Source organism: Lycorma delicatula, chromosome 7 (genome assembly GCF_047948215.1).
Source record: "Lycorma delicatula isolate Av1 chromosome 7, ASM4794821v1, whole genome shotgun sequence".
NCBI lineage: Eukaryota > Metazoa > Arthropoda > Insecta > Hemiptera > Fulgoridae > Lycorma > Lycorma delicatula.
This window is the reverse complement of record NC_134461.1, coordinates 7,915,547-7,943,434: the sequence shown is the minus strand read 5'-3', so window position 1 is coordinate 7,943,434 and position 27,888 is coordinate 7,915,547. Positions and strand designations below refer to the sequence as shown.

The following is a 27,888-nucleotide window of genomic DNA, read 5'->3' as shown; positions in this document are numbered from 1 at the left end:
CCGTGTCAGAAAGGCAATGAAGGACGCCAAGTTCAGAGCATGGCACGAACTGCTGGAAGACCTTGAAGTAAACTTCTGGGGGGTGCTTACAACCTAGTCATGGACCGATTTGGACGATCACCCCCCCCCCCCTCTTTCTAGTGAGGTGACGTTGCGAGTGGTAGAGGAACTCTTCCCAGTAGTTGAGTCAGAATGGAGAGAGATGACAATTGAACACAACGCGAGGTTCACGATCTGGGAGCTCAAGAATGCTGCGGTGACATTACACCCCAACAAGAGTCCAGGACCAGATTTGGTTCCAGGTAAAATAGTCAAGGAAATGGTGGCCAGATACCCCTGGATTGTGTTAGACGCCTTTAATCAGGCCCTAGAGGGCTCTCGTTTTCGGTGTGCTGAGAATTGGCACGACTGTTTCTGGTAATGAAGAAGAGGGATACAGAGATGGAAGGAGTCAGGTATCGACCAATCTATCTGTTAAACACGATCAGTAAACTATTTGAAAGACTGATTGTTGATCGTGAATTGGTGGAGTTAGAAATGACGGGGGATTGTTCCCTAGACAATACGGTTTTGTGAAGGGGAGGTCCACGTTTGATGCGTTATAATACTAACTAACTGGTCTGCCTGAGCGGGTGGCACCTGGCGTCAAAGTTGGATTCCTTAGTGGTCCTGCTAGAAGTCAGGAAAAGTTTCGGCTGTCTCTGTAATCAACGAAGAATTACGAGAAAGGAATATTAGTAATTATCTGAGGGGCATAATAAACTCTTATCTACTCCAGAGGAAAATACATGTATGTATTAAAGAGGGCGAAATTCCGGTAGAGGTATTCGGGAGGTTCCACAAGGGTCTATCTTTGGGCCTTTGACGGAGTATTGAGACTGGAGTTTGAAGGGGACGCCGAACTGATAGCTTATGCCAACGACCTGGCTGCTCTCTTGGTCGCCGGCAAGACGGACAAGAAGTGGAGATTTGTGCAGCAATCGTGGTCAAAAGTATACAAAGGTGGCTTGAAGAAAAAGGACTGAGATTAGCGCCTAATAAGTCACCGGCGGTCACCTTAACAGGTAGGAGAAGAATCAGAGAAATAGGAGTCAGAGTAGGTAGCATGATAATCCTCACATCTACATGTATTATATTTATGCGTATGGTTGCAAATCGTAGGCTATATACTTGAACAAGGTAACGCAGCGTGCCGAGGCTGTGATTGGTAAGCTAAGCAGGCTCATGACCACATACTGGGGTTCTTGTTCATCGAAAAGGAGACTGATTTTGTCAATTGCAATGACAGTTATTTTATACGTGGGCCGAGGCCTTTGATAAGAATAACTTAAATAAGATATCTGCTCTGCAGAGGAGAGCTGTAATACGAATTGTGTCTGCATATATGACCGTATCGATATACTGATGGGATGAGATTAGACACTCATTTGGAATAAGTCAATTGCATACGGAAAACACGCTGCAGTACATGCTAAAAGGAAAACATGAATGGGACAACGTAGCCTGTATGGTAACCAGAATAATACAAATCAAGGGGAGAGACGCTAGGGAGTGGTATGGGGACAGATACTGGAGGTAGGGAAATACAAGGCAGCCCTGCTTTTTGGGCGGTTCGCTGAGGTGGGCTGCTCTCGATGATTGACCGTTGAGTTAGGGGAAAATTGAAAAGACCGGAGACCCGGCCAGATCCCCTCCTTGCTTCTTGGAGGAGATCTGGTTTGAGATATGGCGCAAAGGAAAGATCGAGTCCCGGCCTACTGGTGGAGCGACCCTTACAGGGCACGGCATCACCGGATCCTGTGGGGTCCCGGGAGGTTAGAGACCATGCAACCATTGAGAATCGCAATGCGTAACTGGTGGACCATCATTAGTGGTCTTGGGGAATAAAAACCACCAAAGAACACTGGTACCCACGATCTAGTGTTCAACTCCATATACAAGTAACTACTTTTACTAGGATTTGAACGTTGGAACTCTCGACTTCGAAATCAGCTGATTTTCGAAGAAGTGTTCACCGTAGACCAACTAAACTTGTGGGGTCAATATTGAACGTTTTATTGTATTTTACGCCATAAGGATCCCATATCCAGTTATATAGAGATCAGTGACCACACGAAAATCTTGGTCCAATTTTGTTTAAGAAATGACATATACATTTTATATCTATTTAATAAACATATTTGACTTAAAATAACTTTTTCAGGTCGAGGGTAAAACATATTAAAGTTTTCTTAAAGCAGCTAGTGCACATGTATTCTTCAGGTTTATGGTGTTAAGCGGTAAGTATAAAGTTAGAAATGATCGCTGGATGTAAAATATTAATTAGAAGAGGATTTTCAGGTTTCTTTTGCTACAGATCTCAGAAATCCTGTCGAATGTCCTTACAGGACTTTGCCTTCTTTAAATGATGTTGATGATTCTCTTTAGAGGATAACATCCACTAAGATTAACATATGAACTTCCCACTACATAATTTTTAGTTATTTTAAGGCAGATAATATTTTGGAAAAACCGAGTTTTATTAATGCAATCTGATTTTTGTAAATTAAGGAAGCAGGAGGGAGAGACTTGTTGGAGCAAGACGGCTTTGAATCTCCCTCGTCGATGTGGTATTTTTATTTTTCTGAGAGTAAAACGCATGTCAAAAAACGAGAGTAAGTTTATCCTGTGAATAGAGGTTTACATTACAAACAAAAAAAATGTAATACTGCTCAGTAAGAAGTCTACAGCTTTAGCAGCTTAAAAAAGACTTAAGATTATGGATAGCACTGCTATCCGTAATTTAATTTTGAAGAAAGTAGTAAAAGTAGGTTTGTTGAAGGATACTATTGGAAAAATAGTTTTTATATGATAAAATTTTTAAGTCTTTTGCAGCTTCGATTACCAATATCTATCGGTTCAAATTTATCTTTTACTTCAAAGAAGTCGTACTCAAAGTTTGGTAATTTGTTTTGATTTTCATTTTTTCCTAATTCAATTATAAATATTCAGGTACCACATAAAAAAGATGTAATAACTTAGACACTACATTTGCTGAATCTTTGTTCCCGAAATATTACCTTGTGCGAGCATTTACTTGACAAATATTTTAGTAAAAATTCTTTTTTAATAATGAACTATACTAAAATAATCTGCTAGAATTATTACGGCAATATCCAGTAAACACTGGCTGTGGTTGTCATTAATTTTGAGTTGATTATTTGTTTATTTTGTTTTTATGAGTAACTACAAAAAAAAGGCCCCGAAAATCCAATTATATATTTAAAAAGCCTGCAGGTGATCGAGGAATAAATGAAAAAGAAAAAAGTTAATATGTGAAATGTTATATTACACTATGCTAGTTTAAATATAAGTTGAGGTTACATTTGTAGGTTATGTCAAACTTAAAGAATGTAAGTACAATTTCATAACTGATTTCATTAGTTCCTCGCGAATAAAATAGACAATAGTAATAACAATAAATTTATTTATTTTCAACTGCATCAATATATAATACATACATGAAAAATACAAGAAACCCATGAAGTGTAATCCATAGAGTAGGTCTAGTAGTTTACTACCCACAAAGCTAAAGCTTGACCATAGGTAGAGCAGTACTAGATCAACAATTTAATTAATAAAAAATTAAAATAAAAAACCCTTAATACACTTAACATCACACATGCACTGTTTTCTTCAGTCATTTTTCTCTCACTTAAGACAACACAATATCTTTACATTTGTATCAGGTCGGTGTCAATAAAGATACCATTTAATACAATTTATAAATTGAATATGATTGGAATCAACATTTTGGTTATTAATGAATCTAATAAGCTTTACCATAAAGTATATGCGAAAACAAATCATTAATAAAGATTATGAATAGAATATGCTTAAGAACCGATTCCTGAGGAGACTCCACAGTTCACCTGCAAGGTATTGCTAACATTTGCGCACAACTATGCACTTACTTCGGCCCTCCAGATAATATGCAAAACATTTTAAAGCTATACCTTTAATGTCAGCACATTAAATCATTTTATCTAATACAAGCAAATGTTTAACTGTATCTGTTGATTTATGAATATCAAGAAATAAGCCAGAAACCTTTTAACCATAAAAATATTAGCAATTTCACTATCATCAGAAACAACTTTACCATATACACATATTATTGATAGTTTATTTTTAATAGCAGACATACCAGTTCACTGATTTATAATTCTCCACTGATTCTTATTTCTTCATATTTTCCACTCAGGTAATTCCTTCATATTTTTAAAATATTGTTTTTAGCTGCCGTAATCCCATCAGTCTTTTTCTTCAGTTGTTCCCCAGCAGTGCTATCCATTATTTAATTTTAAGTAAAGTAGTAAAAGTAGATTTGTTGAAGGACACTATTAGAAAAATATTTTTTATGTGATAAAATTTTTTAATGCATATAAACTAATATCTTTTCACTAAGTATATGCTAATTCCATGAAAATTTGTCATCTACCATCAACCTTTAATAAAATTCACCTGAGATGACTCAGTTGCATTGTAATTGAGTATAAGCACAATCACATTATGGTTTATTAATGGAGCTAATAAGCTGAAACCAAACGTAAAAATTAGATATTGGGATTTTAAAGCATTAAGAGCTTTAAAATCCCAATTTTTATATTGACATAAAACCATAAGCCTGAATTTTCCAGATAAGTCTGAAATCTAAAAAGATTTTTAGATTAATATACTAGAGCAGTATCATCTGAAAAACATGTAGCTTTACCATAACATTTATGTAAAAATAGGTCATTAATAAATATTATAAATAGAATAGGTCCAAGAACCGTATCCATTAAAAATATTCACAATTTCATTCTCATCAGAATCAACATTACCATTTACAAATTTTATTTTTAATAGTAGACATACCAGTATAGGGGTTTATAATTTTTCACTGATTCTTAGTAGGTAATTCATATTTTTAAAATATTAAATTTTATCTGCCATAATCCACACATCTATTTTTTTTAAAAATCTAATGTATTCAGTATAATTTTGTGGCTGTGAGAATTTTTACGCCATTTCTTATACAATCCATCTGAGAAATTGTAATGCACGCCCAACTGTTGTCCATGGCATAAAGTAAAAAAAACAGATTTTGATTAATTAATATACCGTAATAAAATATCTAAAAAGTTATTAAACTGAAAATCAACATCATTATCAAGAATTTTACTGCAGTCATGTTCATATAAATGACCTTAATTTATCATAATCCAGAACCTCTTTAAAATCCTTAACAAAATTATTTTGAGTTCTGCCCTTAGAAATAGTAATGGCAACAACCCTATGACCATTAAAATGTCAGAATAACAACACAAGAAATATTTTGTTTATAAAAACTTGATTTAAAAAATGTGATAAACACAGGTTAGCTATCATTATCAGTAACTCTAGTATCCAAGCGATGATAATGTGAAAACATTTTTCGCCCCAAAAAAAAAAAACTAGTATAAAAATTAATTAAGGAGCTGTACCCATTCATAGTGAGTACTTGTAGATATTGTTAATCATTATTATCCATTCTTTCATTAATATTTATGTTAATATTAACCATTAATAAGGTATCGCATGTTGGAATTGAAGGAAGAAGAAGGTGAAGGTCAAATATCAAGTCTAATTTTTCTTATTCCAGCCATAAACACTGAGAGTGTAAAAACTAAACTAAATATATTCCAAAAGAATAATATCTGTATCCAGTGACTCACAATCTATTGTCATACAGATAAAACCCTCCAAAACAGATCCAAACACAATAAGCCCAGTAGCTTTAGAAAAATTACTACACACAAAAAATTATGTAATCCATTTTTCTATATAAAGAAGCCTTATCATTTCATGCATGTTTCAGATAGAAACATGCATTAGTGCAGAATTTAAAAATTCACATCTAACCAGTAACCAGTAAAAATGAATTTGCATAACATATACAACAAACATAATTTTTTCATACACACCCACAGATATCACTAATATCCCCTTGTCAATTAAGTACAGACAAAACAACTCTTCTCACACACGCATTCATACACTCTTATCACACACACACATTCCCATAACCAAAAAGAAAAAAATCATCAATCTATCTATCCAGAGAAAGACACTACTCATATGAAGCTCCTAAACAAATCGTAGGTTAACTTCATTAATTACTGGTGGTAATGCTTAACTTAAAATATTGTAGAAAAAATTGAGTAAGTACTGTAATTAAGTAATTGACTGTTTCTATATAATACACAAGCAGAAATGGAATTGAAAAACAAGTAATGTAGTAACTCAGCAGTCCCCTTTAAGAGTCTTAATTCACTACATTTATGATTTAAAACTCATATTCCAATTATCATTAACAATATGTATTTAATTATTACATATGTATTTCAGTACATGGCTTTTTTAAGTCTGAAGATGATTATAAGGATGAGTATTACTTTAGCTGCAGATATATTATTTATTTAATAGTACCATAAATTTTCCCGTTCTGGAACACCACTTTTCTCTATAGATTTAGCTGGCCACCTTGAAGCCTCCAATTTTCAGTAGACATAGATTCATTCATGTAAACAAAGTTATATCAATTCTCCCAACTAATATCTGAAAGTTTAACAATTTTACTTTAGGAACTCAACTTTAGTTCAAAAGCAATTAAATTTGACTATTCAATAGAGGTAGTCTGAAAGTTTCAGAATTTCTTTAAAAAATTGTGTGATAATTGTCAATCATTACTTCATTTAACTGAAACCCAATTACAGGTGATATTCTATTCAAAATATCAAAAAATATGTTCCAAGTTTCTTCAAAGGGGGGTCCCAATTATATTTTCTCAAGTACTGGTTTATATTATTATTTTTAGTATTTAAAACTTTTGTCAAATTTTATTTAACTTTAAATTTTTATCATTTATTTTCATCAGTTTATTAGAGAAATATATTATAATCATTTATGTTATTCCATTTTTGAATTTATGGAAGTATCATTTCAATATTATCAATTGATTATCCTTTTTTTCTTGTTTCAGTTAAAATTTCCTTTTCAATGTTATCAGATTTGCTTAAAATCAAATCCAATTTATCTTCAACTGAAAAACTTTCTTTAATTTGCCTTTTCCCTTTCTTTTTCTCTTTTGTAGCAGAACTTGTTCTTGATGTCATTTGAAATTTCTGAATTATTAATTCTGTTAAAAATTTAAAATAATAAAAATTTAATTTTCAATAAATATTACCAGTGTTTGACACAGATAAGGTTATAGATGTTGAAATACTTAGAAAATACTCCCAGATGAGTGAAAATTTAAAAAAAAAATAGTAAAGAAAAAGTGGAAAAACATAAAGAAAGTATTGCTTTAGGATGAACTATACTGAAGGAAGTTGCAGGTGCAGCAACTTCATATTTGATGATCTGTGAGTAATAGTAATAATAATAGGTATTCAAAGTACCTGGGTGATAGTGATTGCAAAGCCTTCATTTAGGTACTTGAAGATTACATGATGTAAATTCTTATCTGGAGCTGGAAGATTGACTGATAAGGAAATAACCAGCTTGCAGAATTATTTTAGTCTTTCTATTTGATGAAACCCAAACAATTTAGAAAAAATGAGAAGAAATGTTTTACATAAAATATACATTTATCAAAGACCGCAAAAAAATTCCTGTTGGGGAAAATTTCTGGTGCAAATTCAATAGATCCAAAATCACAGGTGAACAGTGTACTCATAAACATTCTTTACCACCAGCTGTAGCTCAAGTTATCAAATCAATCTTTGAAAGCCTATCAGATAGAAACCTGTTATGGAAATATTTACATGTAATTACCCAAAATCCCAAGGAATCTTTTTATAGTCATCTGGAACAGACTTTCCAAAATGTTTTCATTGGACTTTATGCATTCAAAGTTGAAGTATATGATGCTGTCTTGTCTTTCAATGAAGTTGCTTAGGAAATTATGTTTAAATAAACACTTAGTATTTTAACCCGGTTATAGTGCACTAAATATCTTCAAAAAAATGGAGTTCAATTGACAGAGTAAGAATTAGTAAGGGACTATTTCATGCAGTTCTATTTCTGAAAATTCTTATTCTTTAATTCTTAAGTATAATTTTCTCAAAAACTTGTTGAGCTAGGATGATGAAATTTATGCTAGAACCTTGTTAGAGTGTTTTAAATGTGCTCTTTGTAGCTATTAACCACACGACAGAAAAATTTATTCATAATTTTTTATAGCAAAAACAGAAAAATTGGGTAATTAAAAAATTTTTGTTTATTTAATTACACAAAAGTCAGTAAAAAGTGAAAGTTATGTGGTAAATAACTGTTTTTGAATCAAAAAGGTATCATAAATACTTTTAAAAAATGTACAATTTACATTAATGATATAGCCTATATTACCTCCCCTTAAAAAAATTAAAAAAGTTTTCAATTCTAGTGATGGGTTGATCTCATAGAATCAAATATCCAATTTAATGGTATATTTTCTTAGTCAGGTTTTATTTTTTGTATGTACGAGTTAGTAATGAATGATATTAGAATGAAGGGATACCAAGGGTGAAATTGGATAGTGAAAAGGGTTATGAATCGTATTATATAATAATATAGGTTTTAATTTTATAAGTATATTATGTTTTGTTATTTTCAAATTATATTTGACATTGATCTAATTAATTGGTCTTGTTTAAGACTTTTAACTACTCCAATCTGCCCTTCTCTTGCACTGCCTACTTCCTTGAAGAGATAGGAACTGAAAATTGTTATCACTCACAAACATATATGTGGGCAATATAATTTCCAACAATTGTGCCATGGTGGTATCCTTAAATAGCCGACTGCTTTTTTATTGGTACTAAGTGGGATGTAACCTCTACCTGCGGTAGTATATGGAAACATTGTTTCCTTACTAGTAGTTGCATAATAAGCCAGAAATTGGCTTAGATGCATACTGTAATATAATAATTAAAAAATATAATATAATTTAAAATTATTTAGATGTAATTTTATCATTACATTTGTATGCTAACCCACTTGACTGGTCTTGTGGGCAGTCAACTTGTTGCAAATCAATTGTTTAACAGCTGATTTTCAAAGTTGAAGGTTCTGAGATTAGATTCTTAGTAAAACCGGCGTACTTTAGTGGTTGGAGTTCAATTAATCACACATCTCAGGATTGGTAGGTCTGGGTCTGGTACGAGACAAAATTTCATTTGCATGTCACTTGTATCATCCTCATCTAATTGGGCCATATGGGGGTTGCTTATTGTTGACAAGTTGAACATATTGTAATGTACACTTTAGGAATATAAAAAGGTTTTGTGTAGTACTATATTTTTCTATATTATTATTTTTCTTTATTGTTGACTTTATTAAAATCTTATTTAAAAAGTAAAAGCTGTGCATGAAATTTAATATTGTTATATTGGTATAACAATATTTACAATATTTGTTATTTGTTAAATTGAATTTAGCAAAGTTCAAACCAACCTCCACTTCAGCTACCATGTAATCAAGATATCACATCTATCTGAATTCTGATTAAAGTTAGTAAATCATTATTGATAGAAACAGAAATATTACATAATTTATTACATCATCTAGAGGTCTTCACAGATAAAATAGTTTTGGTATGTGTATATATTTGCTGGTACAGAAAAGATAACTTCTCCCTCTCTTTTACAAAGTGATAAAAATTCATTTATGAACTGTGATTTAACAATAGTTACTTGGCCTCTAACTTCATAAGGTAATTTAGTTAAATATGGCAAAAAACAAAATTTGCTTTTGCTGTTCCCATGCTGGGCAAAATTACTATAAACCAATGAGTTGTGGGTGGAAATAACTTTACTGCCTGGAAGTAACTTTTACTGCCCCTCTTACTGCTTTCTTTATTGGTAGATTGCCCATACTTACTATTTATCTCTTTCCATTCACTTGATGATGAGTTATGTGAATGCCGGTCAGTTGCTCTACCTCTACCTGTGGTCACTGAGACCTTGATAGCCAGTGCAAAGACCTTTAATTAGCAAATGTATTACCTTTTGACTTGACTATAATGTAAATTTTAATCATCATTGTATGAATGCCCTGCCAGAGGAATTGGTGGACTTAAATAGTTCAGTAAGCATTACCGGTAGAATCGGTAGCATTTTTCATGCTCATGATCACAAACTCAGTTCATTTTATTTTGTGTTTGGGTTATATATGTAGTGTGATTGACTACTATACTTCTATAGTATTAGTAATTATTTTTAGTGGTAAGTGTTGTATAGTGTAAGTCTAAAAAATTCATATACAGTATAATTATCAGGATGGAAAAAACAGAAAAACTATACAGTTTACATTTGAAATTTCAAAAGAAAAAAAGAGTTTGTGATCATCTAGCTGAAAGTGTTGCTTTGACATCATAGGTTAGTAAGTGACTAAATGTGTAAGTAGTGATTCACTCTTGGAATCGATTCACCTAGCTCAGCTAAAGAACAAAAGTTTAGTAATGCCTTGTTTGATGATCCTTATTAAAATCTTGGATTCTGCCTAGTGATGATAAAAAAACAAATGCCGTTCTATAAATACTGTAATATTGAAATTAACAGTAGCAAAAGCCTTATGCATAGACATGCAAATACCCCTTAGTATAAAGCAAATGTAGAATGTACAATCACCATCTTTAATGTAGCCACCAGTCTATTAACAGCATCTGTTCCTCGTTACATAAGAAGCATGTGGTTGCACTGATACTCTATATTTAATAAGTAATGCTGTTTAGCAGTTAATGCTAGAAATATCTTATCAGAAAAACTGTTTCTCTTTGATTGTTGATAAATCAATAAACATTTCTTTTACAAAATCATTAGCTGTTGCTACTCAACAATGTGATGAGTCAAAAATGGTAGAAGACTCATTCTTAAGCATCACTGACAAGTCAGTAGTTCATCTTTGTTCAAAACAATTATTTTGCTGCTTGAAGAATTAGCAGTACCACTTATAAACTTGTTAGGATTTACCACTCCACAAAAAATAATGCCTCTATAATGATGGGACAGCAAACAGGAATTCAACCTGGGCTTAAAGAGTTGATTAACATTTATATATATCTAGATGCATTTGGCACAGCGTTAGTTTGTAGACTTCACAAGCTTGTACTGTAAATACCTTCCAAATGCTGTTGAAGAGCTCTGTAGTGACATATCCAATTTCATTCAAAAGAAACGAGAAAGATTAGAAGAATTTAAGGTGATTCAACATTTATTGGATCTTAAAGCTCATAACTTAAATTAGGTAAAATATGATGGTTTTTTATAAATGATGTAGTTCAAAGGATTGTAGAACAGTGGAATGTATTACTGTCTTATTTTAGTTTGTGTTTGTACAGTTGTTTTGATCGCAGGAGATGGTGTTTGTCTCTTTCATTTTGCTTTTCTATCTCAATTTACGATATTCGAGTACAATTTCTAATTAAAGTTTGCTTTGCAATGACCATTAATTAATCACAAGGACAGTCACTGAAAGTTGCAAGAATCAATTTAAGAGAAGACTATTTTTCCCCAAAGCCAATTCTAAGCAGCCTGGTCCAGAGTAAGTTCTCCATTAAGTTTAGTGATACCAACAGAAGGACTACTAACTTAATGTACAAAGAGGTTCTGACATAATTTTCTGATGTAATTGTAATAATTTGTGACTTTGCATCATACATATTTTTTAAAAGCATTTTTCATAATGTAAATACAAAACAAATCCAGCAAATAGTCAGTTTATTTTTCAATTCAATCAATCTATCAATTCCTCAATTAAATTTTTGTGGGTGAAGCTGTAAAGGGTAAATATTAGTGAGTCTATAAATTATGTACAGACATCATTATGATTAGTATACATTTGCATTTATAAAATAACTGTTTGAAAAATAATGTATAAAAACCTCTTTCATTTCGTCACAGGACACACTCTTTTGCAATTCTCACAGTATCAATCGCCAATTTATAATGGGGAGACTATAGGTGAGATGACGGGCAAACCTTTTTTTAAGTCATGATAGTATGAACAGTATGATATGAATTTATGCTTTGTTGCAGTATACAAGTCTATTCAGAAAATAACCGAACATTTTTAATTACACGCCAACAGAGATATTTAGTGACATGTGGTTGGCAGCATTATGTTCCACATAACCTCCTCTGTAACCACATGCTCTTATTGTTGATATCTCATTTGATTTTCATGTTTAATTATTTTAATGCTACGTGTTTAAGTGTTAGTAGCAATTTTTGTAATGTGTGATTTTTGGGAGCAACGATACAAAATTAAATTTTGCGTGAAACTGGGGAAAACTTTCACATAAGTGTTTCAACTTTTGAAACAAACTTACGGAGATGATGCTCTGGATCGTACACAATGTTACAAATGGTTTTAACGATTGAAAAGTGGTCGTCAGTTAATTGAAGATGACCCACGACCAGGATGGCCTTCGACTTCAACTGATGACACCCATGTTCAGAAAATCAACAATCTGGTGCTTTCAAATCGCTGATTAACTGTCACAAAACTTGCAGAAGAGGTTAGCATTTCAGTTGGATCATGCCACGCATTTTGACTGAAAAATTGAACATGCATCGAGTTGCAGCAAAGTTTGTTCCTCCTTTGATAACCGAACAGCAGAAAGAACATCGAGTGGACGTTTGTCGGCACCTTCTTGAGTAAGCCAAAGATGATGAAACATTCATGCAAAGGATTATAATGGGAGACGAAAGCTGAATTTACAGCTACAACATGAAACAAAAGTTTAAACACCAAAAAAATGCTACTAACACTTAAAACACATTGCACTTAAAACATGTGATAACAGAGGAGGTTATATTGAACACAATGCTGCCAACTGCATGTCTCTAAATATCTACATTGGTGTGTAATGAAAAATGTTCTGTTATTTTCTCAGCAAACCTCATATGTGAATGATGGAAAAGTATTCAACAACAAAAATCAAAAAGATAAATCACATATTTGTCAAAAAATTCATGTAGATAAAAAAAAGATTGAAAAACATGAAATGGATGACAGTATTTCAGAAAAATTATTTACATTTCTGTGATGATGTTCATGTGGATCATTCATGGATAACAAGGCATTTAAAAAATATATGAGCGATGATCATACCTCACAGTCGGCAGGATTTTCAATTTTTTATTCATTATAAACACTTGCAAAATCTCTTCCGAGTCACAGTACAGCTATAGAATTTCATACAATGCTAACAGAACAACTGAGATCAGCTGGCCTTGACCCAATGTTGTCAATGAAGCTGTGTGCATGTGATACACTGATTCTTACTTTCTGGACAATCATAGTAAATTTTTGCCAATTATCCAAGAATAAAAATGAATTCTTAGAAAAGGATTGTTCAATATCATCAGAAATTACTCTTGCGCACTTTAGAGGTTAAAAAAAATTTACACAAGGTTGGCAGTACCAATTTCATTTAAATGAAGTTGTGAATTTCTCTCTGTAATTTATGTGAAATCTGCATGGCAGAAAGTGGTGTTTAAAGCTCAAGCTCATTTAAAAGAGGATGTGTTAGTGTACATTCTAGTATTGTATTTTTAAATTTTTTTATTATGTAATAAAAAATACCTGTTAAGTACCCACATTTATGTGCAACAAAATTGATATAGTAAAATAAAATTAATTTAACAGGATAATAAACCAATGGATGTGGTAGCCTTGAACAGTTAATAAATTGCAAGCACTCTTTCAGTTAATTAAAATATTTAATAAGAAGGTGTTCAACAAGTAAATAACAGATAAGAATAATAAACTCTTTTTTATTACTAATTGGAATATTCACTCTCTTGATTGAATTATAGCTGGCACTGACTTTGAAATATTAAATTATTTTTTGTCCTTTGTCTTAAATTTGTGTTTATTTTTGCTTTCTAACTTTCTTTTATTTCTATTATTTTTTAAAATTTTATTTACATAATTTTTATTTTTTTATTTTTCCTAAAATGTTTATTTATTTTTGGGATAATTATAATTATAGTAATATTATTTAAATATATAAACAATATATATATTCTGGAGTGCTCTTGCTGTAGCTTATTTGAGCCATATGTCTAAGCTAGTGATTCTCAATCTTTTTAGCTCCATGACCTTCAAAAAGTTAAGACAAAAATATAATGAATACTTTACGTTCCCCCAACTGCAACCCAATGTAACCTTGTTAAAACTATTCAGTTGTGTTGACAGCGACAGATATGAACATGCATGTATGAAGTGTACAAACATGATCATGAAGTTTACAGGTTTGGAACCTGTAAATTGTGATCAATTTACAGGTTCCAAACTGATGTGTATGTGCTCCATTTAATTTGGTTTGCTAGCATAACATTCACTGTGAGAGCATCATGTTTGAACATGCATGTGATATGTTTGAACACGTCATGCTCTTAGCAGTATAAGAGGCGTAAGGGATTGCAGAACATCAGTTGAGTTTTGGATGAGAAGCATGTAACTAAACCTTTAAGTTTTTAAAAGCGTAGTTTCATTGAAATTAATAATAATTCAAGTTTCGATTTTTTAGTGCGCGGTCAAATGGTGTAACTGTGTTTTTTTATTTTTATTTATTTTTTTCAGTATTCAATTTGATGAATCAATAGATATGGCAAATATTTCTCAGTTCTTATGTTTTCTGAGATAGGAATACGATAGGAACAGAACAATAGAAGAAAATATGTTGTTTTGTAATTCAATACCTGGTCATGCAACAGGACAATGTCTTTTTGACATTTTTATGAAGATACTATAAACTATAACATAGGCTACTATAAACTGTAACATAAATGTTTTGCAGTACGTAGTGATGGTGCAAAGACAATAACAGGAAAAAACAGTGGATTTCTGAAAAAATTAAGATTGTTTTTTCCAAGGGTGCGAATGTAGTTCCAACATGATTGTGCCACAGCTCACATGGCAAGAGCATCGATTGAAGTGGTTTGACAAATGTTTCCTGGACATGTCAGTTCATGATTTGGCGATGTTTCTTGGCCCCCACACTCACCCAATCGATCGATTTGTGAGGCTACCTGAAATCAAGAGTGTATGTGAACAAGCCACACACAATCGAAGACTGAAAATTTCCATTCATAAGAAATTGAAAGCTGTGCAGAGCTTTAAGGAGAGGCTCCAAATTTGTGACCAACAAGGATGTCATCTTATTGACATTTTCAAAATGTAATTAAGGTATGTTAATTTCAAAAATGCAATAAAAATATTATTTAATGAAAACTTTTTTTCTACAATTAATACAAGTGAAGTTATTTAGTAGTGAAAAACATGTTTCCTCTACTCCACCCTTATTATGATGAGCAATATTTACAAAAAATGACGTAAAATATTTCTCTAGCAGACTCAGTACTTGAATTTTTTTTGTTGAGATGACTGCTTTTGGTCAATTTGCCCTATGAGAATAGAAATTTGTAGCATTTGAAAATGCCATGCCTGACCAGGTTTCAAACCAGGACCTCCAGATGAAAACTTTCAACATATAATTCCACATAAGTGTATATAATGTTTTTTTATATATTTAATAATGCAATATCAAAACCTATAAAAACAATTCCTCAGAAATCATGAAATATTACTGTATGCACATCTCTTGTTACAAGTGGCAGAAAACATACAATAAAACGAAATTTTATGGTAATATCTGTTCTCTTTAAAAATAAACATGTTTTTTTCTAATAAAAAACAAAAAATAAAATTAACAAAATCCTTCTCTTCAGTGGAAGTCTGGCTAAATAGATTAATAGTTCAGTTAGATTCTTCTTGGGATAAGGCAGGCGTTTAGTTTAAGAAAGGATAAGCCTGTATTTGGATAGTCTTTTATTACTAAAGGAAGAGCAACTTATATTGATAAACAAAATTGCTCATTAGAAAATAGCAGAAGTGCATTTTTTTCACACTGCATAAAGATAACCCAGTTTCCTGAGAATTTGTGAATGGAATGGATGCTTGTTACAAGATGTTAACTCCTTTGGATGGGGTTGTTTTCTCATTACCACCAATTTCCTGTATTCTTGATCCCTTCCCACCCCAGTGATGTTAAAAAATGATTGGAATTTCATTTATGTGGTTAGACAGGGTTATCTTACCAATTGCTTTATCGAGGATATTTTGGGTTAAAAATCACAATTGGGAGTGAAGTTTAAACTTAAGTTAAAGTTTCTACATAATTTCTTATAAGCAGAAATATGTAAACATGTGATCTTGAATGGAACTGTACTATCCTAGTCTTAATCACAAAGATAAAAATGATTATTCAATCATCATCAGCAGCATTAAGTCTCAATATTTACTAACTTGAAACATCAGAAAAAAGTTGTATCAGCTGTGAAAATAAACTTCTTTGTATAGTTAGTTTTATGATACTCAGAACCTTTAGGAGCATTATAATCACAGAAATTACAAAAAATGAGAACTATACAGTTCGTGGTTAGTAGGAAATTCAAATTAAAACTGAACTTATGCTTCTTTCCTTCACTAAAAAGAAGTGATCAAAAAATAATATGTATGTTTTATTTATATTTATGTGATTCCAAATACCAATAGATTAAATGAAATTTGGGTTTTCTTTTTTTTACTTCATTATATATCATTAGCAAAACATTCCTTTGGATGTTCCATTAGTTTTCTGAATTAACTGAAACCAAAGGGGGATAGATAATTCATGGCTTCCCTTCTGTACAATTTCAACATTAACATACGACAATAACAAGTTCAATTTCATAAAAAGTGTATGAAACATTATTTCTTGTCAACAAGACTGGTCTTCCTGACATGTAACTCATCATGCGATTGATGGGCCATTACTATTTAACAACGGTGATGCATGTTTCTGTATGTTCACGACATTTGATCTTATTTTCATATTATATGAGATTTTATTTTTTTGTCCATAAGAAACAAATTATGTAATGCACCTCTTCTTGAACATAACCAATTATATAAAGCATAATTTTAACATGTTATCACTCTATAATGAGACCGGTGCACCACTGTTTGATGCATAAGGAATCTTATTTTTTCTCACTATTCAACTACAAAGGCTTTTTCAATGTTTATATAGGCAAATTTGAAAGGATGTTTTTGTTTGAGTAACCTTTGTAAATGTGTAATACCTTACACAGCTTAATGTTTACTAACTTTTCAAAATTGTATGTAAATACTTCATTCTAAATAAAGATTGTATGCATACATTCTGAATAAATCTTCAAATGCTACAATATTATGTTGCAATGGTTAAAACAAAATAAATATCATTTATGTGGTAAGACAGGGGGTTGTCTTTACCAACTGATTTATTGAGGATATTTTGGGTGAAAAAAGCACAATTGGGAGTGAAGTGCTCTTTGGGTAGAATCATATCCCTAATCCTAATATTAAAAATACTTCTTATTCAAATAGCTGAAGTGCAATAACATCAATAATAAACAATACTTACTGGGTATAAGAATCATTAATGATTTCAACTGAAAAATAATCAATCCTAAAAACTAAAATAAAACAAGAATGTGCTTGGCTGAAAAGGACAACCTGGTTTTAAACAAACTCATATAAGTTTATGCTTGGAAAAATAACTAAGTACCAGCTCATTTTCATTCATAACAGATTTAATTAAAAGTTTACACAGCGTAAAGAAATAATAAACAGGAAATTCAAATTTTAAAACTTCAAATTGTCACTATATTTATTTCATTATTGTAAAATTTTGACTTTGTAAAAAATAAAACTGAGAATTAATTCCACAGCAATAAATCACATTAAAAACTAAAAACAAATTTTCTAGCTTAGGGAGTAGGAATCATCCACATCACCCAATTTCAATGTTATACTAATATAACATATATATAATAAATACATATTTATATATAGCAAGTGAATATCGTAAACACCTGATCAAAAGTTAATGGCAGTTTCAGATAAAATACATGGACTAAAAAACAACTAATTCTATGATCTTAATAATTTTTTTTATGTAATATAGACTTACAAATTTATAATATATTGTGATATTTTAACCTTACTATGTATTTCTGCAACTTATACCTAATGTTTGTATTGTGATTTTCTTTTATTGCTTTTTTTACAGCTGTAACAGGGCATGTTACTACCATCATATTGGTAGATGCATTCATGTATGATGCTGGTATGTTGATATATCGTACATAATTTTGGTTCTTTTTATTCCAATTATTTATTTCTGAATTTTGGTTTTGATACCGAATTAGAAGAGAAAACCTTGACTGCTATGTCTTCACTCTATTCAGTCTAGGAAGTGAGATTGTAAATGGCTGCTAAGACCATGAAGTGTTATTGCTAGAGACTGACAGCCTTTTGAAGTATTTGAGGTTGAATTACCAGGTAGGTATCTGGTGGTGAGATTAGGGGAAGTCTGATCATTTTTCTTCATGTGCCTGAAACGTTAGCATAAGATTTTATTTTTCAGGACATCATTATTGGTGATAAAAATGACATCAGGTGCTATAGGGAATCCTCATGTCCTGGAAAACCTGGAATTTGAAAACTATTTTTCCGTACTGGAAATGTTCTGGGATTTTGTATTTTTACTTATTTACCCTGGAATTACTGCCCTATAAATTGTGAAATTTACTGTTTTCAGTTTATTATTGTAAAAGTTCATTTTTTAGTGAAGTATATATTGAAAATAAAGCTAACACAATGAATGTTTGAATAGATGTACCCTACTAAAAGTTTCAAAAGAAAACGATTGATTCTGTTTGTAATTTTTATAGTTTTACGTTCTGTTTAGTTTCTACTTCGATGTTGAGAAAATATACATCTTTTCCATCTTATCTTATTGTAATACTGTGATATAATTTGAATCAATTTCTATAATGTGCTGTTTTTTAAGCGTATTTAAGGTTTCTGTGTTATATTCACAGTGGGGATTATCTATCATACCTTTTTAGAAGCATAAGGTTTTATTGTGGATGCATAAATCAATTTTGGAAACCTTCATGTAGAAATTATATACAAAACGATGAAAATTTCCTATTTACTATAAGGAATTTTCACCAGGTTGAGCATATTCTAGGTATTTTGTTTTTTCTTGTTTACTATAAATTAAATTTATTTCCCTGAATAGGCCAAAATGCTTCTGTGCCTCTAAAGTGTGTTGCATTGTTGATTTGAGTTTCTTTTTTTATGTAATTTCATGCATCTAATCACATTCATTAGTTTCAAAATGCTTAATTAACTGTAATATTTGGCTAAACGAATGATGTTACCTATCAATAATAGAGTTTGGAGAAAACCTTTATTTGATTCTAGTAACATTTAAGGCTTTTAAAAATTTTACTTGACCTGTACTTCCTTCCTATGATTATTAGTGAGGAAGTCAAAATTATTCTTTGTTGATTACCTTTAATTTATAGACAGGTATGTGCGTAGTATTTCAGGCAGGTTCTTGACCATTATTGTACCTTAATATTGCAGCAAGTGTGGTGGAGTTGAGTGCCTGCATTATTAATATATATTAGTAATAAAGTGTCTTAAATAATGTTGAAACTGTTGTTTTTTTTTTTTTTTGTTTTATGTATAATAAATGTTATGTCGAAATATAATTCCTATGCAATATAATTTTCCCTGTTATCCGTCACTGATTTTTTTTTTGGAAGGTGAAAATAATTTTTTTTTTTATTTGAAAATAAACGATCACCTAAAGAGACAATGGTATGATTTTGGAACCTTGTCATTGGAAATTCTGTAAAGGAGTCTTTTTTTGCTGTAAATAAGGGGATCCTTTTCCTGTTTTTGAACTACTCTCCTCATAAATTCTTCACATATCTTGTAATAGTATTTAGACTATAATATAATATAATAAATAACAATTTTCCAAAAAAAAAGAAGTATTATTCAAATACTGATCAGTTTTAAAAAGAAGTATCCTTCTGTGATGTCTCCACTCAAAGTGAATTTTAATTTTAAATTATTGCACTAATTCCTCTTATAAGGAAAATAATAAATACACTAATATTAAGATTTTTGATTAATATTGAACATCTAAGAAATAAAACCAAAGAAGCCGAAATATTTTTTCTGAGTTACTGGATTTTGTATTTATTAGAATATTGACTGACCAATAAAGAAACCATTTCTGAACTATACAATTTTTAAGCTTGTTGAAGATTTATGTAGAACTGTGTATAAAATGGGGATGCTTCAATTTTTGTTAGAGAAATTAATAAATTTTTGGAAGAAATTAATTTTGAACAGTGTGTATATAATATTGCCATTACCTAAAGTTGAATTTGACAGTCATTTTTATATATCCTTTGATTTCTTTGAAACTTTTTATGTAAACTGCCAGAATCATTTTAAAATACCTAATAAATTTAATATTACACCGTATGCCATTTTTCATGTTAACTTGTTTAGCATATTTAGTCATGATGAATAAGATCTTTGTTAATTCAGTTTTGAGTTAGCAGAACTAAATATCTTTATCTTTCAGCCATCTAAAATAACAAGTAATTCAGCCAGTGGCAATATTTTTACAAATTTACCAAATGATAATTTTATAATCTTATGTGCTGATTATGGTCTGTTTGATCTCAGTTGCAAATTACAGTAGCTTCATTTATTTGTGTAAGATATAATTTTATTCTTTTTGAAGAGCGATCAATTAAAAATTTAACAACCTTACCTTGGGAAAATAATATCAGTATTAGGTTTGAAAATTGTAATAATTTTTTTGTATGCCCTTTAGTAAAAAATAAGTAGTTCAAACATAAAAAGAAACATGATTACAAAGTAATTGTAAAATTGAGCTCTATTATAAGGAATCTATTATGACAATGCAATTTGTCTGTTATCTTGGGAAATTGTTTGAAAAATTACAAAGGAATTTATGTCAAATTAATTTGTAATTGTAAATGATTTGTTCCTAGCTATGATAATTTAATATCTAATTCAAACAAGTGAAAGTGAATTTAAAAAATAAAACAGGTCTGTTAACGTCACCAAAAATATGAAAGGATAAACTTCCATTGTCTCATCACTGATTCAAGTAGCAGAGGAATAAGTTTTTTTTTTTTGCATTTCGCTTAATAATATTGATTATTCAAACAAGGCCATTCATTTTGTATAATGAATGGCTTTGTAATGAAGGAACAAATAAAAATTTTTACCAGGGTGAGGCAAAAGTTTTAAAAATATTTCCAAGAACATTGCCAGCTTAAAAATATGCTTAACGAAACACTTATGTGGATCCCATTGAAAAATAAAAGAATACCTCAAATAGAAGATATTAGTTTTAGTTTTTGATACTACTTGATTTTTACTTTTTGTATAACAGGTTGATCAGAGAATAGTATTAATTTATCACCTGCATATTTCTTGATATTTTGGAAATTATTCCTGTAGCATATGTACAATGAAAGTGGTTCATATACGATTGTACTTCTGCACATTTTTTCTGTTAATGATTGGCAGTTCCTGAAAAATTGCTTTCTTGAACATCGGGTTCAGTTTGGTGATCCAACTGTTGTGTCGCTTTCCCATTCATTAAATTTAAAAAAGGTGGATTTTTATTTGTAGAATAATTTGAGATGTTAATGTATGCCGCATCAATAAGCACAATGAGTAAATTGAGAGCTAAGATAATTAATTGTTAAAAAATAGAATATTTGGACTTCTGTGGTTAGACAGGCTGCATTGATGGAGATGGAGGCATGTCGAACATTATTCTGTGCCATTGTTTAGGTAATGATTCATTTGCATAAGAGAAAAATGAAATGTTTGAAATTTCTTTGACATTTTTATTTTGTATTTTCTTATAAATAATAATCTTATCTTTAATAATAAAAAAAAAAAATTAATGATATAGTGTTATTTGAGGAGCATCAACTATTTGATTGGTACCGACTAATATTTTCACTTAAAGGAGGAGATTAAAACTGATATATAATTATTTTGAGCATATTTTTGGACTAAGATTATTAGCACTTAAAATTTTAGCTTAATAAACAATTGCTTGTTAAGATTTGGAGTGAAGAATTAAGCTGGTCACAATTTTTAAATGTATGAACATAAAATTTCATAACACGCTAAATTACATAAAATGTAATCAAATTTTATCTTGAATTAAATAAATTATATAAAACTTTTAAACACAATTAATCGATTATACTCATGTATTCAGAGGTTAAACCTTATTGATTTAACCTCTGCTTATTGTAATTGATTATAACTTCATTGTTTTGGGAATTTAAAAAGGCAGGTCAGTGGTACACTATGACAACATCCCCTCCGCTGCTCTTAACTTCACTCGGTGACTTCTCACACCAGCAGCCAAAGTAGTGTATTTCAATAGTTACATCATTTAATTTGTACTGACTTGAATTATGTCGTTATTGTGGTAACGAAATATGTTACGGTAATTTTTTATTAGAAATAAAATTATTATTTTGTTCAAGATGTGTATGAAGTAATTTATTTATTTCTTGAAAGTATAAGTTTTCTTTATATACGTTAAACTAAGCTTTTGCTATAAATAAAAATTAACAGTGACTTAATACAAAATTATATGAAATGAATTGTTTATTTATTATAGGCTATAATGATTTTCTTTGACTTGGCATAGTTATTTATGAAAATTATTTGTAAATAGTGTGTACGCACCAATAACTAACATTCTTTTGAGCTTAGTAGAGGTCTACAAAAGTACAAAATAAAAATATTAAGTTGTACAAAATAATACATTAATAAATAAATATTTAAATAAATGTGAGTAAAAGTAGTATAATTGTAATCATTGTTAAATTTATTATTAAAAAAATTATAATACTACAGAGATTTGTACTATAATAAACTTTAAATTATATTAATTTAAATATTTCGTACTATATTTTATAAACTTATAACAAAATGATTTCATACAAAATAATTTATATAGTAGCTCAAATAAATAAATACAGTAGAATAAATAAATCATTTAACAACAAATTTTAGTTATTTAACAGAAATAAATGAATATGGTAGAATAAACAGTTATAAGAAGATAAAAAATAATAAATACAAGTCTGTATCATTTTGAGGTCTTACTTTTGTTGCAACCAGTTGCATGTTTTCCACAGCCTGGTTGTTGAAGTGATGTAGAGGCAGCTTGTAGGGGGACCTGCCTTTAGATTTTACACACACTATAACATTACTTTCAAGATTATAGTAAATACGTTAAGATAGGATCACTATCTTAACGATAAGAGTTTGATTATACTGAAGGTTGTGTGGCCCCCAATAGTACATTAATTAAACATCAATGAATCATTCTGAACAATATTCAGTTTGAAATAATCACATTTAAATGAATAGATATGCAACCCCATGGACAAAAAAATCTGATGTGAAAACCAGTAGTGTTATTAGTCAGTTTAAGGACATGTTCAAGGTCATTCGACGCTTCTGAGCAAGGTGCGGCATGTGTAAGGCTAGACTAGTGTAATAAGTGAGCAATCCATGCGAGGCTTGATGATGTAAGGTGAGTATCCCGTACGAGGCTATGGAGACAGAAGCACAAACAATTAAATTATTTAAAAAATTGCAAATATCTCGAAAAACATGCGTCCTAGGGTATTTTTGACTGAAAAATAATACTACAGGTTATATAGCACCCCGTTTATGGCTAGGAACCATTTGTGCCAAATTCTAAAAAGTTAGAAAACTAATCGCACTTCGCACAGGTCATAAAATTTATAATTCTGTATATCTGGGGAACAATATGTCCGATTAAAAAATTCAAATGGATTCCTAAACTGTACAATCTAACTAAACATGCTTCGCACAAGTTATATCTTCTACTCTAAAAAACTTGTGTGAAAATAAATATACAAATAATTTAAGTATGTGTGTCTTTAAATAAAATATAGACAAATCCCGAGGATGACTCTGGTTGTCGTGGCCCATAGGCGGCGATTGGAGGATGAGGTGTTGGTCGAGATCTACGCACCAGGAGTTTGTGCATGACTTGTACTGTCTAACATTAAATATAAATTATCTTAATACTTTGAACCTGAGCATGCCTACCAGCCAGTTCGTTACTGCTATATGCATGCAAAGTGCCACACCCGAGCGAGGTTGTATGCTCTTTTTAAAAAAAAATTTGCAGGGGCAAGAAAAAATTTCAGGGTCACCAAAAATCATTTTTTGTATGAATAACCCCAACAATAAAAAAATTGTGTTAGCCGAGTTGGTAGCACATCAGCTGATTGTTGTCATCTGCTATGATGTGTGGGTGGGAGAATAAATATTATTTCTATTACCGCACTCCTCTTACCCTAACCTAACCTAACCCTCCATGGGGATGACCTGATAAGATTGAAGAACAAATACATTATTGAAACCATTTAAATGAACTGTGAGATGGGTTTTAATTATACTAATAATTTGAATGAATAATAAATATCTGTTAAGACTGCATATGAGGCTAGGTGCAAGCACCCTATGCGAGCCTAGATCATGAGGCTTTCTTGGAACTGACCTTTGGCAAAATACAATGAATGAATGAAATATGTTAACTGTAGAAAATGTTGCATTCTATTAATTTCACTTGTTATTCGCTTACATTCATTGAATATATATACTTATTCTTCTTATTCGCCAATGGATTTCAATTGAATGTCCTCCTTTTTTTATTCCTGAACATTTTCTTTTATTACCTAATTGCTTATCTTCTTCCTATTCTACTGTATTAGCATCCTTGTGCTTCTTCTTCCTCTTCTTTTCACATTTCCCTCTATGATGTGAGTTTCCAGCTTAAGTCCCAACAAAGAAGTGTCCTCTTCCTTATTTTCTCCATCAGACTCTTCTGTCTCCTATTCTTGTTATTAATTTATAATTTTTTATGTTTTTTTTTATTCTTCTCCACAACCGTATTTCAAAACTATTTCAGTTTCTTTCCCATTTTGAGTAGCTGATATAAGTTCATATGATAATACTCTCCCACAAAGTATTTAATTAGTTCACTAGGATCCTTCTTGCCATCACGTATACTTTTACCTTTGTGAAAGATCTTTTCACTTACCCTTAGGTAAGTGAAAAGATTTTGATGTGAAATTTTGTAAGTGAAATCTTGGATTTTGATGCAGTATATCCATTCTCTCCTACTAACATATTTTTCATACTGAGAAAAGAATTTAAATTATATATATATATATATATATAATGTATGTATGTATGTATATAAGTTACATTTCCTTTAAGAAGTTCTATTTTATGAAAATATTTTATTTTTAAATGAATGTAAAAGGCTTTGATTTATAACATACACAAAATCAGTTCTTATGCATATATATATATATATATATATATATATATATATAGAGTTAAATAAACACAAATATTCACTTGGTATGTTGGTGGACTTGCCTCCGATTTTTTTACAATACAAATTTCACTCGAATATAATTAAATGCATTAATAAATATTGTTTCTAACAAATAGATTTTATGATAAATATTGGAATTATAAACCCAATCGATAATGATTTTATACAAAATATAAAATAATTTAAGCCAAACCAAGTTTTACTTATATAATTTTGCTGAATATTTTTTAAAATATCCTTCAAAATGGAGTAAAACATTTTTGAATTATTCTAACTTCATATTATGGAGCATAAGTATAAGATGTTGAAAATTTATAATTGATTAGATAGGACAGCCCATGATATACACAAAAGTTTTTATCATCAACAGTTAAGCATATACTTATGGTGCACATACGGTTACACTTTTAAACTTCTTTATAGCTTAATAAGTAACAGAAAAATTTGTTTGTCGATTTCACACCACCTTAGAGGCAGCAAGTGGCATGTTGTTTTTTTATAGTGCTTTCCCCTATAGGCCTAGTGCATTGTTTTTTATTTGTATAACAGTTACATAGATAATACAACAATTACATCAATAATTTCAATATAATTGCATGTAGCAATAGGTCAAACATGTGATGTATCAGAAAACCTGGGGTTCCTAATACACTAAAAATTAAAACGTATAAATGTCAATGTAAAAAACTAATAATTAAGTTGCGTTCTAATAATTTTAATCACTTATTTTAAGAATTATTCCAGAATAAATATGTATATTCTATTTGAATTGTTTAATAAAATGCGATTAAAAAAGTAAACAGTAACATTGTAAAGCGGTTAACAAGAATGGAAATAATTATTAAAGGTTACCTTTTTGACTAAGTTAAGCAGAGCTACGATCTTTATTATTTATTTATTTATTATCATAAAAATTTAATCAACAATATTAGTGAACTTTACTTTTAATGGACAGTTGTCAATTTCAACAACGTAACAATAAACGATTGCAATAAATAAAATACTCATGGGTTATTAGATGCGCCGAACAAGGTAAGAAATATTTACGGTGTTCGTGTGATCGTCGCCTCCAGTTCTGCATCGGTAAACAGCGGTGTAGTTCCAGCCGCGTTTCTCACCTCAGGAAGTAATTCGTCCTCCGAGGGGTCAACTATGTGAGGCACTTCTTGCGGACACCTCATAACTGTAGCTTACTGCTTTCTTCACTAGAACCGCATATGCAGACCTACTTACGTGGGAGGACTTCGCAGGCTTCTTAAAGAGAATCGGTGAGACATGGGGCCTTCCCCTCCGCCGTGGAGACCCGACGTACTACAACTCAAGCCGTTCGGTAAAAACACCAGGGTCGAAGTCCTTGGTGCTCCAGCACGTGAATATAGGTGGTCCATCGATACCAGCTCCGGTGCCAGCAATCGTCGTCAAATTCTCTTGATGATAGCTGCAGTGTAACCTTCCCACACTCTCCTGTCTGCAATGCGGGCACCAAACTCGGGGGAAACAAAAGTCACGTCGATTATAGAGCCCGAGGGCCCTATCCGAAACGTATATGCATCGCCAACATTTAGCACTACTAAATCCAGTGCCGCAGTCATATCCATAAGCACCGAACCTCTTGCGTTTGTCCTGGTAGATCCTCACTCGGTCGACTGGGCATTAAAATCGCCTACCACCAGCACCGGTCGACGTGTAGACATATCACTCACCGTAGTAGTTAAAATCTCTTTATAACACTCAATGCTGATGTTGGGCGAAAATGTTTAAAATTTTTTTTGTTTTCTGTTGACATTATTTATATCAATCTTATAATTAAATTCTCTACAATTTATGTTAAAAAAATGTATGATTTATCGCCAATTTAACAACGTTATTGTACGTAAAACGTAAAAAAATTGTTTTTGACCCTATTTTTGGTGTTTTACATAGAATATCTTAGAAACTAAGAGATATACAGTTCTGGGACCTATTTTTTCGATTTCCGATTTTTCGATGTTAATTACATCCGTCTATGTGAACTTTCTATGCGGTATCTATTTACTTTTAACGCATTTCAGAACTTTGTTCCATCTTTAGAAAATCACTAACTGGAGGTCATCATCCATCTTGATAAAATGAAAAACAAAAACCAAACACAAACGAATACATGCAAAGTCAATACGATCTACAATATATAAAACTATGCACAAATATGATATGTGTGCAGGCAGTCCATTTAGAATTGCTCATATTGCATCTGTGTATGGTTGGGTATAATTTATTAAATTAATTATCAGTTGTGAACTGGATTTATTAAAATGAATTTAAAAAAATAAACAAGTGCTTTTCTACCCCCACTCACAGATTTATATTTGGTTATTTGAATAAGACTTTATAACAATAATTATATATATATATATATATAATAATAATAATAATAATAATAATAATAATAATTATATAATATATAATATTGATTATAATAAGACTATTTGAACATTATCACACAATAT

At 30.8% G+C, this 27,888-nt stretch overlaps 1 long non-coding RNA gene across 1 annotated transcript; it reads left to right on the top strand.

Moving 5' to 3' along the window:
- The first annotated feature begins 3,150 nt into the window (after nt 1-3,150).
- Nucleotides 3,151-19,637, top strand: LOC142327863 (uncharacterized). Its single transcript, XR_012757113.1, has 3 exons — nt 3,151-3,392; nt 14,635-15,240; nt 18,149-19,637. It is a non-coding gene; the product is annotated as an uncharacterized LOC142327863 (long non-coding RNA).
- The last annotated feature ends 8,251 nt before the right edge of the window (nt 19,638-27,888 follow it).